The sequence below is a fragment of the Zophobas morio genome, unplaced genomic scaffold (genome assembly GCF_036711695.1).
Source record: "Zophobas morio isolate AGI-343-1 ecotype UQ-CSIRO unplaced genomic scaffold, CSIRO_AGI_Zmor_V1 ptg000026l, whole genome shotgun sequence".
Taxonomy (NCBI): Eukaryota; Metazoa; Arthropoda; class Insecta; order Coleoptera; family Tenebrionidae; genus Zophobas; species Zophobas morio.
Genome location: NW_026972131.1, coordinates 14,026,326 through 14,041,949, shown reverse-complemented (window position 1 = coordinate 14,041,949; position 15,624 = coordinate 14,026,326). Strand labels below are relative to the sequence as shown.

The 15,624-nt window shown below is 30.5% G+C and overlaps 1 protein-coding gene across 2 annotated transcripts in view; it reads right to left on the bottom strand.

Moving 5' to 3' along the window:
- LOC135136296 (protein numb) overlaps window positions 1–15,624 on the bottom strand; it is a 69,695-nt gene that overhangs the window by 12,651 nt on the left and 41,420 nt on the right. The window lies entirely within an intron of this gene.

Below are 15,624 nucleotides of genomic sequence, written 5' to 3'. Positions count from 1 at the left end.
AAATTGTTGGTCACTCTTCAGGGGTTTCGAAGTATTTTAATACCGAGTGACTATTAAAATTTGTATTTTTTGATCAGGTTGGCAACATATTTAAAATTTTATGATGGCACACCTGATTGTCAAATTGAAATTAACGCACCAAACAGTAGCCGCCATTTTCTAATTTTAAAAGTGACAAGTGTGACCCAACATACTGACAATACTGTCGATAATTCAGAGTTACCAACACAAAAATTTGCTTCAATTAAATACGAAAAACCCAGATATCGACAATTCGAAAATTCGATAAAAAAATTTACAAATCGGGAAATCGAAAAATCCAAAAATGAGAAATTTAAAATAAAAAAATCGCTAATTCGAAAAAAAAAACAGGAAATTTGAAACATGGAAATGTCGACAAATCCAGAAATCGAATTGAAAAATCGAAAAACTGAAAAATTTAAAAACCTAAAACTGAAGACTGGAAAATTCAAAAATTTTAAAAGCCAAAAAAATGAAAAAACCAAAATCTAGAAGTCAAAAAATTGAAAGACCGAAGCATAAAAAAATTGATGAATCTATAGTTTTAAAATTGGAAATCGAAAAGTCGGAAAAACTTAAAAATCGAAAAACCGAGTTATTGAAAAAATCGAAAATTCGTTAGAAATTTAAAAATCGGGAATTCGAAACATCAAAAATCACAAAAATTTAGGAAATCGAAATTTGAAATGGCTAAAAAATCGAAAAAACGGGATCTCGGGAAATTGAAAAATTCCTAAACTGAATTCTCGAAAAAACATCAAATATGAGGAAAATCGAAAAAATCGAGAATTGGGAAAATTGCGTCGAGAGATCGAAACATAAAAAATTCAAAAATTAATAATTGATAAACTGAGAATTTTAAAATAAAAAAATCGATAATGCGAAAAAACAGGAAATTGGAAACATCGGAAAATTTAATACATAATCGATAAATTGAAATATCGAGAAATCGAATTGAAAAATCTAAAAAATGAAGTTTTAAAATTTAAAAGCCGAAAAATCGAGTACCTGAAAAATCAAAAAAACGAAAAATCTAAAACACAGAAGTCAAAAATTGGAAAAATTGACAAATAAAAAAACCAGAACTGAAAAATCGAAGCATCGAAAAATTGAAACATGGAGAGATTGAGAAATGGGAAAATCGAAACATTAATAACTGATAAACTGAGAATTTTAAAATAAAAAATGGATAAATCGAAAAACCGGGAGGTTAAAATAGCCGAAAATCGAAAAATTAAATGAAAATTTTGCAAATTAAAAAAAATCAAAATATCGAAAAACGGAAGATCTAAAACCGAGAAGTTGAGAAATCGAAGCATCAAAAAATTGAAAAATCTAAAATGGAAAAAAAAGTGAAAAACTCAGAAATTGAAAAATTCCCAGAATTAAAATGTTGAAAAATTGAGAGAACAAAAACGGGAAAAATCGAGAAATCGACAAATCGAAAATTCGTTACAAATTTAAAATACGGGAATTCGAAACATCAAAAAATCACAAAAATTTAACAAATCGAAATATTGAAAAGCTTTAAATCGAAAAACGGGATCTCGGGAAATTGAAAAATTCCTAAACTGAATTCTCGAAAAAACATCAAATATGAGGAAAATCGAAAAAATCGAGAATTGGGAAAATTGCGTCGAGAGATCAAAACATAAAAAATTCAAAAATTAATAATTGATAAACTGAGAATTTTAAAATAAAAAAAGCGATAATTTGATATAACAAGAACTTGGAAACATCGGAAAATTTAATACATAATCGATAAATTGAAATATCGAGAAATCGAATTGAAAAATCGAAAAACTGAAAAGTTTTAAAATTTAGAAGCCGAAAAATTGAGGACTCGAAAAATAAAAAAAATGAAAAATCTTAGATTTAAAAATTGGAAAAACTGACAAATAAAAAAATCACAACTGAAAAATCGAAGAATTGAAAAATCGCCAAACTGAATTCTCGAAAAATTGGGAAATCGAAAAATTGAAAAAGCGAAACATCGAAAAATGCAGTTAAAAGCCAAAAAGTCGAAAATTAGAAAAACCGAGAAATCGAAAAATTTTAAAATAAAAAATGGATAAATCGAAAAACAGAAAATTTAAAACATCGGAAAATTTACTACATAATCGAAAAAATTGAAACATTGTTAACTCGAAAAATAAAAAAAAAAATGAAAAATCTAAAACCGAAAGTCAAAAAATCGAAAAACCGAGAGATTAAAATTGCCCAAAATCGAAAAATTAAATGAAAATTTGCAAATTAAAAAAATTGAAAAATCGAAAAACGAAAGATCTAAAACCGAGAAGTCGAGAAATCGAAGCACCAAAAAATCGAAAAATCTAAAATATAAAAAAAATCGGAAAACTGAAAAATCAGAAACTGAAAAATTCCCAAAATTAAAATGTTGAAAAATTGAGAGAACAAAAACTTGAAAAATCCAGAAATCGAAAAATCGAAGTCGGAAAATTTACAAATCGAAAAACCGATATCGAGAAATCGAAAATTCGTTAATAAATTGGGATATCGAAAAATCAGAAATCACAAAATATGAAAAACCGATGAATGTAAAATTTAAGAAATCGAAAAATCGAAAAACTCGAAAAATAACAAATTTAAAAAATAAAAAAAAATGAAAAATATAAAACAGAAGTCACTAAATCGAAAGCCAGAGAAATCCAAGCATGAAAAAATTAAAAAATCTAAAATGTTAAAATTGAAAAAATTGACAAATGAAAAAAATCAAAACTCAAAAATTGAAAAATGGAAAAAACGAAAAGCCGAAAAGTCGAAAATTCCACAAACTGAGAAATTGAAATAGCTCAAAATCGAAAAATTAAATGGAAATTTAAAAATTAAAAAAAGATTGATAAAACGAAAAATTGGAAAATTGAAAAATCGAAAACTCAGGAAATTGAACAATCGAAAAATCGAAATTTCCATACATCGAGAAATCGAAAAACTAACAAACTGAAAAATCGAAAAACGAAAGATCTAAAACCGAGAAGTAGAAAAATCGAAGCATCAAAAAATCGAAAAAATGGAAAACTCAGAAATTGAAAAATTCCCAAAATTAAAATGTTGAAAAATTGGGAGAACAAAAAATTGAAAAATCTAAAAACCGAGATATAGAGAAATCGAAAACTCGTTAAGAAAAATAAAAATGGGGAAATCGAAACATCAAAAAATCAAAAAAATTGAAAAAAGAAAAATGGAAAATTTAAGAACTCGAAAAACTGAAAAATCTAAAGAACGGAAAATCGAGAAATTGAAAAATCTCTAAACTGAATTCTCGAAAAATTGGAAAATCGAAAAATTAAAAAATCGAATAATCGAAAAATCGACTTAAAAGCCGAAATGTCGGAAATTGGAAAAACCGAGAAATCCAAAAATTGAAGCATCCAGAGACTGAAACATAAAAAGTCGAGAAACCCAAAAATCGAAAAATAGGAAATTTGAAACATCGAAATATCGACAAATCGAAAAATCGAATAAAAAATCGAAAAACAGAAAAATTTTGGAATTCAAAAACCGAAAAACTGAAGACTCCAAAAATCTAAAACTAGAAGTCAAAATTGACAAATGGAAAACTCAAATCTGAAAAATCGAGAAGTGGAAAAATCTGAAACTTAAAAAATTGATAAATTAAAATATCGGCAAATTGAAACATTAAAAAATCGAAATTTCGAAAACCGAAATATAGAAAAATCCCAAAGCTGAAAAAATGAAAAACGAAAATTTGATAAATCGAAAAATTGAAACTCAAACATCAAAACCGAAAAGTTAAAAACTCTAAAATTTAAAAAATCGAAAGATTGAGAAGTTGGAAAACTGAAAAATTCAGAAATCGAGAAATCAAACATTGAAAAAAATCTAGAGATCGTGAAATGGGAAAATCAAAAAATTCATGAATCGAAGAGTGGAAAAATTGGGTAATTGAAAACTTATGAAAGACAAAAATTGAAAAATCCACAAAACTGAAATATGGGAAAATTGGGACATCGAAAAACTAAAAATCGAGAACCCGAAAAATCAAAAAAATTGAATCAAAAAAGCGAAAAATCCCAAAACTCAAATATCGAAAAATTGATAAATCGAAAAATAGGAAATTTGAAACATCGGAAAATTTAATAGGTACATAATCGAAAAATTGAAACATCGAAATCTTGATAAATCGAGAAATTGAAGAACTGAAAAATTTAAAACCGAAAAATTGAAGACTCGAAAAATAAAAAAAATAAATAAGAAACATTGAGAAATAAAAAGATCAGAACTGAAAAATCTAAAAATCGAAAAATCCCCAAACTGAATTCCCGAAATTTGGGAAATCGAAAAATTGAAAAATCGTAGCATCAAAAATTTGGAAAATCGGCTTAAAAGCCGACAAGTCGAAAATTGGAAAAACCGAGAAATTGAAATAGCTCGAAATAGAAAAATTAATTGAAAATTTTAAAATTTCGAAATTAAAACAAATCGATTATCCGAAAAATAAGAAAACTGAAAACTCGAAATCTCCATAAATCGAGAAATCAAAAAGTCGACAAACGAAAGATCTAAAACCGAGAAGTCGAGAAATCGAAGCATCAAAAAATTGAAAAATCCAAAGTAAAAAATGAACAAATGGAAAATCAGAACTGAGAAATCCAGAAGTTGAAAAATCTAAAAATTAAAGAACTGAAAAACTGAAAAATCTAGAAGTCAATCGAATATAGAAAAAATTGAGAGATCGAGAAATGGGAAAATCAAAAAAGTGGAAAAATTGAGAAATCTAAAACTTATGAACACCAAAAATTGAAACATCGGAAAATTGAGAAACCGAAAAATCGAAAAATTAAAAAATCAAATGATTGTAATAGAATTTTGATTCTTTTTTTTTCAAGATGTTTTCGACATTAAAACGTTTTCAAAATTTCAAAGCATTTGATTTTGCGATTTCAAAAATTTGGATGCTTAGGGTAAAAACTCAACACGGATTCATGAACCAAAAGTACACGAGTACGTTAGTTTAAGACAGACGGAAACGGAGGACCTATTTTTTCGTATTCTAGGTTACACTCGGGAAATAAAAATTAATTTGATTTTTTTAAACACCGAATGATGAGAACTTGTTTACATAATCCAAGTAAACAAATTTTCTTTCTCAGAATCCAAGTGTGACAAGGCCAATTCTACGAGTACATGACGCAACGCTGATTTCCAAACCAAATAATTAAAGAAAATGACGCGATTAGATATCGATATCCAAGTTATTACTTCAGAGTCTGTTTTCCCCTCGTTGTTACACTCTGAAAACACAAAAATATCAACCCCGAGGCTAGTAGAAATTACATAACCCTCGGAATCCCATCTACCAGCCAGTAAACAAAATTTCCAAACCCTGATAAGCGCGAATAATTTATAAAAGTTACATAAGCAAAAAAACCGTCCGCGCAAACAGGACAGCTAATTTCGTTTGCAAATATTCCGCGAGCAAACAACTCGACTTTGATTTTCTCTTTGACGGAATTTTCTCCATCAACCGCGAAACAAACCAACAAAAACGCAATATTCAAAACGCCCGATTTACATCGAAGCCATCAAAGCTGGAACGTCGGAAAGCCATTGAAACGTCACCCTCTCGGACGCGCTTCATGTTCAAAAGCGGAAATCGGAGATTTCTAATCAAACGGGACAACTCGACATGAATTATTGAGCATCATTGTACATAAAAATAAAGGAGCGAGATTTACACCTTGGTTGTGCGAGAGCTCGTCCTCTGTAATCCCCGGATTAAATCCTTCGAGTTGTTTCGAGTGATAGCGTACTTAGAGCGCGCTCTAATCCCGTTTTCGATCCGAGGAATAAATTACGACTGCAGCGGATCGATGGGACGACTACAAAAATGGAATGGTTGGAAATCAATTAGCCAGATGGTTGGCGGTGATACGTTATCACCACAAACTCCTCTTCATTGAACTACATATTTATTAACGACCAGTCGAATTCATAATTCATGACGACACTAACGATTGGGTTTATAGTTGACGATAACCTACTTCTTCTAGATGGTTAAAAATATAAACCTATTTATATTTTCATTGTCTATGTTTTATGCGATCTTCCAAGTTTCCCCATCAACTCATGTTGTAATCATAGATTAATATACATAGAAAAAATTGTTTCACTACAACTCGTATCCTGAGAACTTGTTTGATCTACAGACCGGACCGCGCTCAGGCCAATGTCGACTCTAAGCGTTCGCAAGCGATTTGGTTAGTTTGGACTATAATTTCTGCGGGAAATACTTGTTTGCCCGATTTTTATAACGACTAAGTGAATATTTTTGGCACATATTTAGATGATTTTGAATATTTTGTTTAACTAAGAATTAATTCTTTATTTTGAGTTTTATACTAGCAAAACGTCTATCTATCTAAGAATATTAAAATGTTTTGGAAACACTGTGTTCTATTTATTGTATGAATTTTTAAATGTTTTAGTGACAATTTTTGTGGTTGTTTTCGATACACTGTATGATATTAACAGTGAGGAAAAAAAAATGAAAAATTAAAATTATCGAAAATTCCAAAAATCGAGAAATCTAATAATCGAAAAATCGAAACCTTAAAAAATCGTACAACCGAAACTTGAAAAATCGAAATATCGAAGAACTGAAAATCGAAAAAATGTAAAATTTAAAAATCTAAAATCTAAAAACCGAATAACGAAAAATCGAGAAATTGAAACTACCAAATTTAAAAAATCGGATAACTGGAAAATCGAAACATCGAAAAATTGGAAAATCGAAAAATCAAAAGATCAAGAAATCGTGGAGTCAAAAAGTCGAACAATTGAGAAACCGAAATAAGCCAAAATCTAAAAATCGAAAAGTTAAAAATTGAACAATTTATAAAGTGAGAAATTGACAACCAAAATATCGAAAAATCCGAATCTCGATAAATCGAGAGATCAAAAATATGTTTAAAATGGAAAATTTGTATATGGAAATATCCGTGTTGCAATTAGACTCCGCCCCATAATTCCAAAATTCATATTTCGTTGCAAAAATGTACCATTTTAACCATGTTTTAAGTTTCTTGTTGTGAAAAAATGGCTATCTATGTTAAGAGAGAAAAAAGGCAAAATATAAGCCCCACCCACCCGCCCCATCTCAATTGTGATGATTTTGTTTATTCGTCATGAGCCAAGAAGGCGGAGCTTAACTGCAAAATCCTTATTGCTCTGCAAGAAATTACTATGTAAGACATGTTTTTGTGTATCGTGTAAATCAAAGAAGTCTATATATATTAAGCAAAAATTAAGACCAACAAACTCCACCTACACCTGACCTGACCTAAATAATAATGAAGTTGTCATTCGTTGGCAGACCGAGGAGCGGAGCCTAATTGCAAAATCCATTCTCCCTAACAAAAATTTACCAATTTAAACGTGTTTTAGCTTCCAAGTATTAAAAAAAATCATCACAATTGAGATGGGGTGGGTGGGCGGGGTTTATATTTTGCCTATTTATCTTAATATACATAGTATTCTTTGAACAACACGATACTCAACCCTATGTTTTTAAAAGTAAAGAAATAAGTATTTTGCAGTTAATCTTCGCCCCCTTGATTCACGATGAATAAAAAAATCATCACAATTGAGATAGGGTGGGTGGGCGGGCTTATATTTTGTCTTTTTGTTTTAAGATGTGTGAACTTCTTTTCACAACAAGAAACTTAAAACATGTCTAAAACGGAAAATTTGTATAAGGAAGTATAGATTTGCAATTAGGCTCCGCCCCATTATTGAGAAATCCATATCTCTTTCCAAAAATGTACTATTTTAACGATGTTTTAAGTTTCTTGTTATGAAAAGATGGCTATGTATATTACGAAAAAAAGGCAAAATATAAGCCCCGCCCACCCACCCTGTCGCAATTGTGATGATTTTTTTATTCTTAGAAACTTAAGACACGTTTAAAATGATAAATTCTTGTAGACAAATATGGATTTTGCCATTAAGCCCCGCCCCTTGATCTGACAACGAATGAAAAAATCATCACAATCGAGATAGGGTGGGTGGGTGGGCTTACATTTTGCCTTTTCGTTTTATTATGTGTTGACTTCTTTTCACAACATGAAATTTAAAACATGTTTAAAAGGGAAAATTTGTATAAGGAAGTAACGATTTGCAATTAGGCTCCGCCCCATTATCGAGAAATCCATATCTCTTTCCAAAAATGTACTATTTTAACGATGTTTTAAGTTTCTTGTTGTGAAAAGATGGCTATGTATATTACGAAAAAAAGGCAAAATATAAGCCCCGCCCACCCACTCTATCGCAATTGTGATGATTTTTTTTATTCCTAGAAACTTAAGACACGTTCAAAATGGCAAATTCTTGTAGACAAATATGGATTTTGCCTATAAGCCCCGCCCCTTGATCTGACAACGAATGAAAAAATCATCACAATCGAGATAGGGTGGGTGGGCGGGCTTACATTTTGTCTTTTTGTTTCAAGATTTGTGAACTTCTTTTCACAACATGAAATTTAAAACATGTTTAAAAGGGAAACTTTGTATAAAGAAGTATCGATTTGCAATTAGGCTCCGCCCCATTATTGAGAAATCCATATCTCTTTCCAAAAATGTACTATTTTAACATGTTTTAAGTTTCTTGTTGTGAAAAGATGGCTATGTATATTACGAAAAAAAGGCAAAATATAAGCCCCGCCCACCCACCCTATCGCAATTGTGATGATTTTTTTATTCTTAGAAACTGAAGATACGTTTAAAATGGTAAATTCTTGTAGACAAATATGGATTTTGCCATTAAGCCCCGCCCCTTGATCTGACAACGAATGAAAAAATCATCACAATCGAGATAGGGTGGGTGGGCGGGCTTACATTTTGTCTTTTTGTTTTAAGATGTGTGAACTTCTTTTCACAACATGAAATTTAAAACAAGTTTAAAACGGAAAATTTGTATAAGGAAGTATCGATTTGCAATTAGGCTCCGCCCCTTTATTGAGAAATCCATATCTCTTTCCAAAAATGTACTATTTTAACGATGTTTTAAGTTTCTTGTTGTGAAAAGATGGCTATGTATATTACGAAAAAAAGGCAAAATATAAGCCCCGCCCACCCACCCTATCGCAATTGTGATGATTTTGTTATTCTTAGAAACTTAAGACACGTTCAAAAAGGTAAATTCTTATAGACAAATATGGATTTTGCCATTAAGCCCCGCCTCTTGATCTGACAACGAATGAAAAAATCATCACAATCGAGATAGGGTGGGTGGGCGGGCTTACATTTTTTCTTTTTATTTTAGGATATGTGAACTTCTTTTCACAACATGAACTTTAAAACATGTTTAAATGGGAAAATTTGTGTAAGGAAGTATCGATTTGCAATTAGGCTCCGCCCCATTATTGAGAAATCCATATCTCTTTCCAAAAATGTACTATTTTAACGATGTTTTAAGTTTCTTGTTGTGAAAAGATGGCTATGTATATTACGAAAACAAGGCAAAATATATGAAATTGAAAGATTGAAAGATCAAAAGAACAAGAAATCGAAGTGATGAAGTCGAAAAATCGAAAAATAATAAAAAACAGGGAATTTGAAACATGGAAATCTCGACAAATCCGGAAATCGAATTGAAAAATCGAAAAACTGAAACATTTTAAAAACCAAAAACAAAAAAAATGAAAAAACCAAAACCTAGAAGTCAAAAAATTGAACTACCGAAGCATCAAAAAATTGAAGAAACTATAATTTAAAAATTGGAAAACGAAAAGTCGGAAAAACTTAAAAATCGAAAAACCGAGATATCGAGAAATCGAAAATTCGTTACAAATTTAAAAATCGGGAATTCGAAACATCAAAGTATCACAAAAATTTAAGAAATCGAAATATTGAAAAGCTAAAAAATCGAAAAAACGGGATCTCGGGAGATTGAAAAATCCCTAAACTGAATCCTCGAAAAAACATCAAATATTTGGAAAGTCGAAAAAATTGAGAATTGGGAAAATTGCGTCGAGAGATCGAAACATAAAAAATTCAAAAATTAATAATTGATAAACTGAAAATTTTAAAATAAAAAAATCGATAAATCGAAAAAACAGGAAACTGGAAACATCGGAAAATTTAATACATAATCGAAAAATTGAAATATCGAGAAATCGAATTGAAAAATCTAAAAAATGAAAAGTTTTAAAATTTAAAAGCCGAAAAATGAAAAAAAAATGAAAAATCCAAAACCGAAAGTCAAAAAATCGAAAAACTGAGAGATTAAAATAGCCCAAAATCGAAAAATTAAACGAAAATTTGCAAATAAAAAGAATCGAAAAATCGAAAAACGAAAGATCTAAAACCGAGAAATCGAGGCATCAAAAAATCGAAAAAACTAAAATAGAAAAAAATATCGAAAAACTGAAAAACTCAAATTGAAAAATCGAGAAATCGAAAATTCGTTAAAAAATTTAAAAATCGGGATATCGAAACATCAGAAATCACAAAATTTGAAAAATCGATGAATGTAAAATTTAAGAAATCGAAAAATCGAAAAACTGAAAAACTGAAGACTCGAAAAATAAAAAATTTTAAAAATCAAAAAAATTTAAAAATCTGAAATTTGGAAATTAAAAAAATTGACAAAAAAATCAGAACTCAAAAATCGAAAAACTGAAAAATCGAAAAGCTGAAAAGTCGAAAATTCAAAAAATTGAAAAATCGAAAAGCCGAAAAATCGAAAATTCGACAAATTGAAATAAGTCAAAATCTAAAAATTAAATGACAATTTAAAAATAAAAAAAAAATCGATAAATCGAAAAATAGGAAAATTGAAAAATCGAAAACTCAGGATATTCAACAATCGAAAAATCGAAATTTCCATACATCGAGAAGTCGAAAAATGGATGCATCAAAAAATCAAAAAACTGGAAAACTCAGAAACTGAAAAACTCCCAAAATTAAAATGTTGAAAAATTGGGAAAACAAAAACTTGAAAAATCGAGGATTAAGAAATATTGAAAAATTAATATATCAAAAGAGTGAAAAATCTGAAATTTAAAAATCCAAAAATTGAAAAATCGAAAAAGTAAAAAGGTAGACATATCGAAAAACCTAGAAGTCAAAAATAGAAAAGCCGAAGAATTGAAATATTGAAAAATCCTACAACTGAAATATCTAAAAACTGAAAAATCGAAAAATCAAAAAACTGAAGTCGAAAAATAGAAACCTTAAAAATCGAAAAATTGAAAAATCAAAAACCTGAAAAATCGAAAAATTAAAGAACTGAAGAACAGGAAAATCGAAACATTCGAAAGACAAGAAATGGGAAAATGAAAACACCGATTAATTGAAAAATCGAAAAATTGAAAGTATATAAATGTCAAATTTGAAAAATTGAAAAATCGAAAAACCTGCAAAATCAATTAATTGAAAAATCGACAAATACAGAGTTTATAAAAGTCAAAAATTGAAAACTCGAAATATTTAAAAATCGTAAAATTGAAGAGAAAAACTGAAAACCGAGAACTTGAAAAATTGAGAAATTGTAAAATCCAAAAATTGAACAGGAATAAACTGAAAACTCCCCAAATATAAAATTTCGAAAAACTGCGAATTCGTAAGTTGAAACAGCAGAAATTATGGTCGAAACCGGTTAGGACGTGTATCAGATCACGGATCATGGCTTATAAATCAAATCGCTTCCGAACGCTTAGAGTCGACATTGGCTTGAGTGCGCTCTGGTCTGTAGATCAAACAAGTTCAATTTGTCGAAAGTTTCTAATTAATTTTATTCCTAGTAAGAAACAAACACTGTTGCCAACATAACTCGTCATTTAATTTAAACTACGGCGCTTCTCTACGTTCTCTGTTGTAATTGCCCGACGAGGAAAATTATTAATTAATTAATTATTCAACAGTACAAGGCCAACACGTCATACCCCGTTAGGATTAATCGCATACCGAGAAACACCAATGCATGTAAACAACAAACCCAATCCTTGAACACAATGTGATAATGATAACCCAAAAGTGGGACACTCTTTTTTGGATCTCGGAGTATTGTTGGTTGCCTAAAAACCGGCACAATGATTAAATGCATGGGTGGCTTTTAACAATTTTTCGATAACGCTAAACGTAATCCATGAATCAGCGGTAAATGATTTTGGTCACCTGGTGATTCACACCGTCGATATTTTCAAAAATTGCCGTAGACTAATGAAGTAATGAATCATGGATGTGCAAAGTGCGACCGATTGTGTGATAATAACGCCTTTATAGTATGTAAAAGCAAACAACGCGGATTAAATTAACGACCCCACATGACCAGATCTTTTAATTCTTTAATTACACACTCACTAACGGATTACGACGTCTACAAAAATCGTTCAATCTTGGCAATCGCAACAATTTGATAACAAAGCGGAAACGATTAAGTCAGCATCAGATTGTATTACATTACGTAAGCAATATGAATAGCTACTTCGAGCTACGAATTTACTACACTATAATCAAAAGAATCTGAATGTAAATGTTGCGTAGATGACCCAGGTTTTGATAATGAGTGGAATTTAGCCGGGTCAACACCCTCAACGGACCCGCCACTAGTCAAAAGACTCACGTGAAACTGAAAAATTTATCAAGGCGGATTTTTACTAGCGACATAAATAGAGAGAGGAAGGTCAAGATGAGCTTACGTAAGTAGTTAATAGCGTTTAACGTAAATAAATAAAACAAATAAGACGTCGGATTAAAACTGTGGGATTTAAAAAAGCCGTAAAGTTTATTTATCGAAACTTTATAAAAAATCGTAAAAACATCTGACTGGAATAGCAATTCCAGAGTGATTTAAATACAATGCAGCGACGAGTTAATTAACCTTCGGACTTAAGTATTTTTCATACTTAATTATGTCAGCGTTATTGATTTTTCCGAATTTTATTGCAGTTAAAAATTAAGTGAATCACTACAGTGCATGCAATCAGTTCGAATTCAACGAATTAGAATCGATCGATTTGGTTCGTGTCTGGTGAAATAAAGAAATTCTGACACTTCGAGCCAGCGCCATTATGGAGGAACTAAATAAGGTATCGATTTGTGGACAAGGCCTTTCTTGCACGTCTGAGATAAGGTCACACAAAATAAGCTCGCTTTAATCAGTCTTTCCAACTTAACCACTGAGTCAGTGTTTTAATTTGGACTTTTGGACCGACTGAAGTGGTAAATTATTGACGTTATCGAGTCTTCGTGTTGGGACGAGTCAATACAACCTTTAATTATTTATCGTTATCGGGCACTGAAAGTGGGTCGAACTTTTCTTATAACTCATTAATATAAAAATCAACGTTTTTAACACGGTTTCCATTCAAACAAATGCGATTGCGTCATCAAGTTGAAGCAAGGATCAAGTAGCCACTTCTTTGTCTTCATTGTTCGACATGTTGTTGCTACATGTCATCTGCGGCTAAAAAACTACGTTGAGAATATAACAAACAAAGGCGTAATTTTATTCGTGTCTACACGAACCAAATTCCCACGATATTTTAATGTTTCCCAGAACACCATGGGCAGGTGCTTGTCCCACAAAAAAAATGATTCTGGGTGTACTACATAAAAACCATGGATCTTCCAGGTAAAGAGGGTCACTGGTACTCTCCTCGTACAACTATTAATATCGTTATCTGTCACTTTTCCCTCAGACCGCTAATTAGGATGTAACTTTAAAAATAAACTCGAGTGTTTGAGGAAGCGTGTTTACACCACGAAAATAGAAAATGATTGTCGCATTTATGGTAAATTTGCGTAACGATGTTTCAGAAAAATTAATTAAAGATTTAAAATTAGCGGTAATTAACACACTTTCAACGCACGATTATTTACACCATTATCTGTGGTTTTATTTGCATTAAACAAACACTTTTATATTTTATTTGTTGTTTATACGTTTTGAGTAATTTTAATAAACACAAAATTCGACACTATAAAAATAATCATGAACAAATATAATAATTTAATATGGTGGGATTATGTATGTCGTGGTCTAACTAAAACTAGTTCTAACAAGGCTGCTATTGTTTCGAAGTAGTAAAGTATTCATGACGTCTCCAAGGGTTAGGGTTTAGTGGACCTTTCGAAAATAATAATCCGCTTGACCGGATAATTAACATTTAATAGTTTCATGGAGTGTTTACGGTTACTTCCTGCCACACTAGCTGTGATTCCAGATGCGTCGACTACATTAATAATTAATTAAAATTTTCGCCTATCTTGGAAATTGTTCAGTTCGAATAAAATCTTGTAACAGGACTTGTACAAACAATTTTTATTTATTAGGTTACGTAATATACGTTTTAATAGTGGCATCATTCGCTACAAAGTAGCGATAGTACAATTGAAATTGAAACCAATAAATGTACCAATTTATAAGTCTTACAATTAGCCATCACGCATTTAATATCTACCATAAAGTTGCAGCGTATCAATCGATTTTACGTTGATTATGTAGTGTCATTGTCTGAAATCAATTGAAAACGAATAAAATAGAACCAAAATAAAATCACAAGGCAACGGTTTTGTACAAAATGCAATAACTAATTTGCTTAAAAGGAAAAAAAAAAGAAATGTGTTTGACATATCCAAGAGGATGACTAGACATATAATATGTATAAATTGCCAATACAAAAATTTGCTTCAATCATTAATAATCACCCAGTATTTTAACTTGAACACGTTTCGTTAAAGAAGTTCTAGTAGGAATGACAATTTTCATATAAATCCTAATTATTTCTGATAACGGGAGTACGATTGAACAAGATACAAGAAAACAAAATGAAAAACGCACAGTTGACAAAGTTGTTGAAAGCGTTGATTTTTCGTATAATATACAAAAAAGTAAGGTTAGATTTACCCATTCGCGTTGTCAGTAGCTGACACCAATTCAACTTTAAAAGCATGCTTCACAAGCACGGTTGGCCCCATTTCAATCACCTTGTTTTTTTAATTTTCTTTACAAATTTCAATTTGAATACAGTTTAAATCAAAATAACTTGGACATTGACTAAAATAAGATATTTCTTACAAAAGAAATCAAATTTTCATATTTGTAAATGTTTTAAAATCCAAAAACTGAACAAACAATAGCAAGACATATTTACAACTTAAAGCTGTCGCGTGGCGGTAATCCGCAGATGTTAGAAAGCAGAATAATCCAGGTCCGAACAACTACCTGCTAAATGTTCTCCGACAAATTCGGGTGTGAGCCATAAATATTTCTTACCATTGTCCTACTGTCCGCGTCGTTAAAGTCAATACAATTTTATAGGGTGCAAAGATATTTCGTAAAATATACTTGGAGCGTTTTAACTAGAGTAATTAAAAACCTAAAAAAGTAAAAAACGCTATTTACATTTAAAATTTAAAAAATGGAGAATTGAACAATAAAAAAATTGAAACATCGAAATGACGATAAATCGGGAAATTGAAAAACTGGAAAATCAAAAACCGTGAAGTCGAAAAATGGAAAGCTCGAGAAATTGAGAAATCGATTATTCCAAAAACAAAAATAGAAAGTAGTAGCCCCGCCCACCCGCCCTTTATTGTCTTAGAGAATATGTAATTC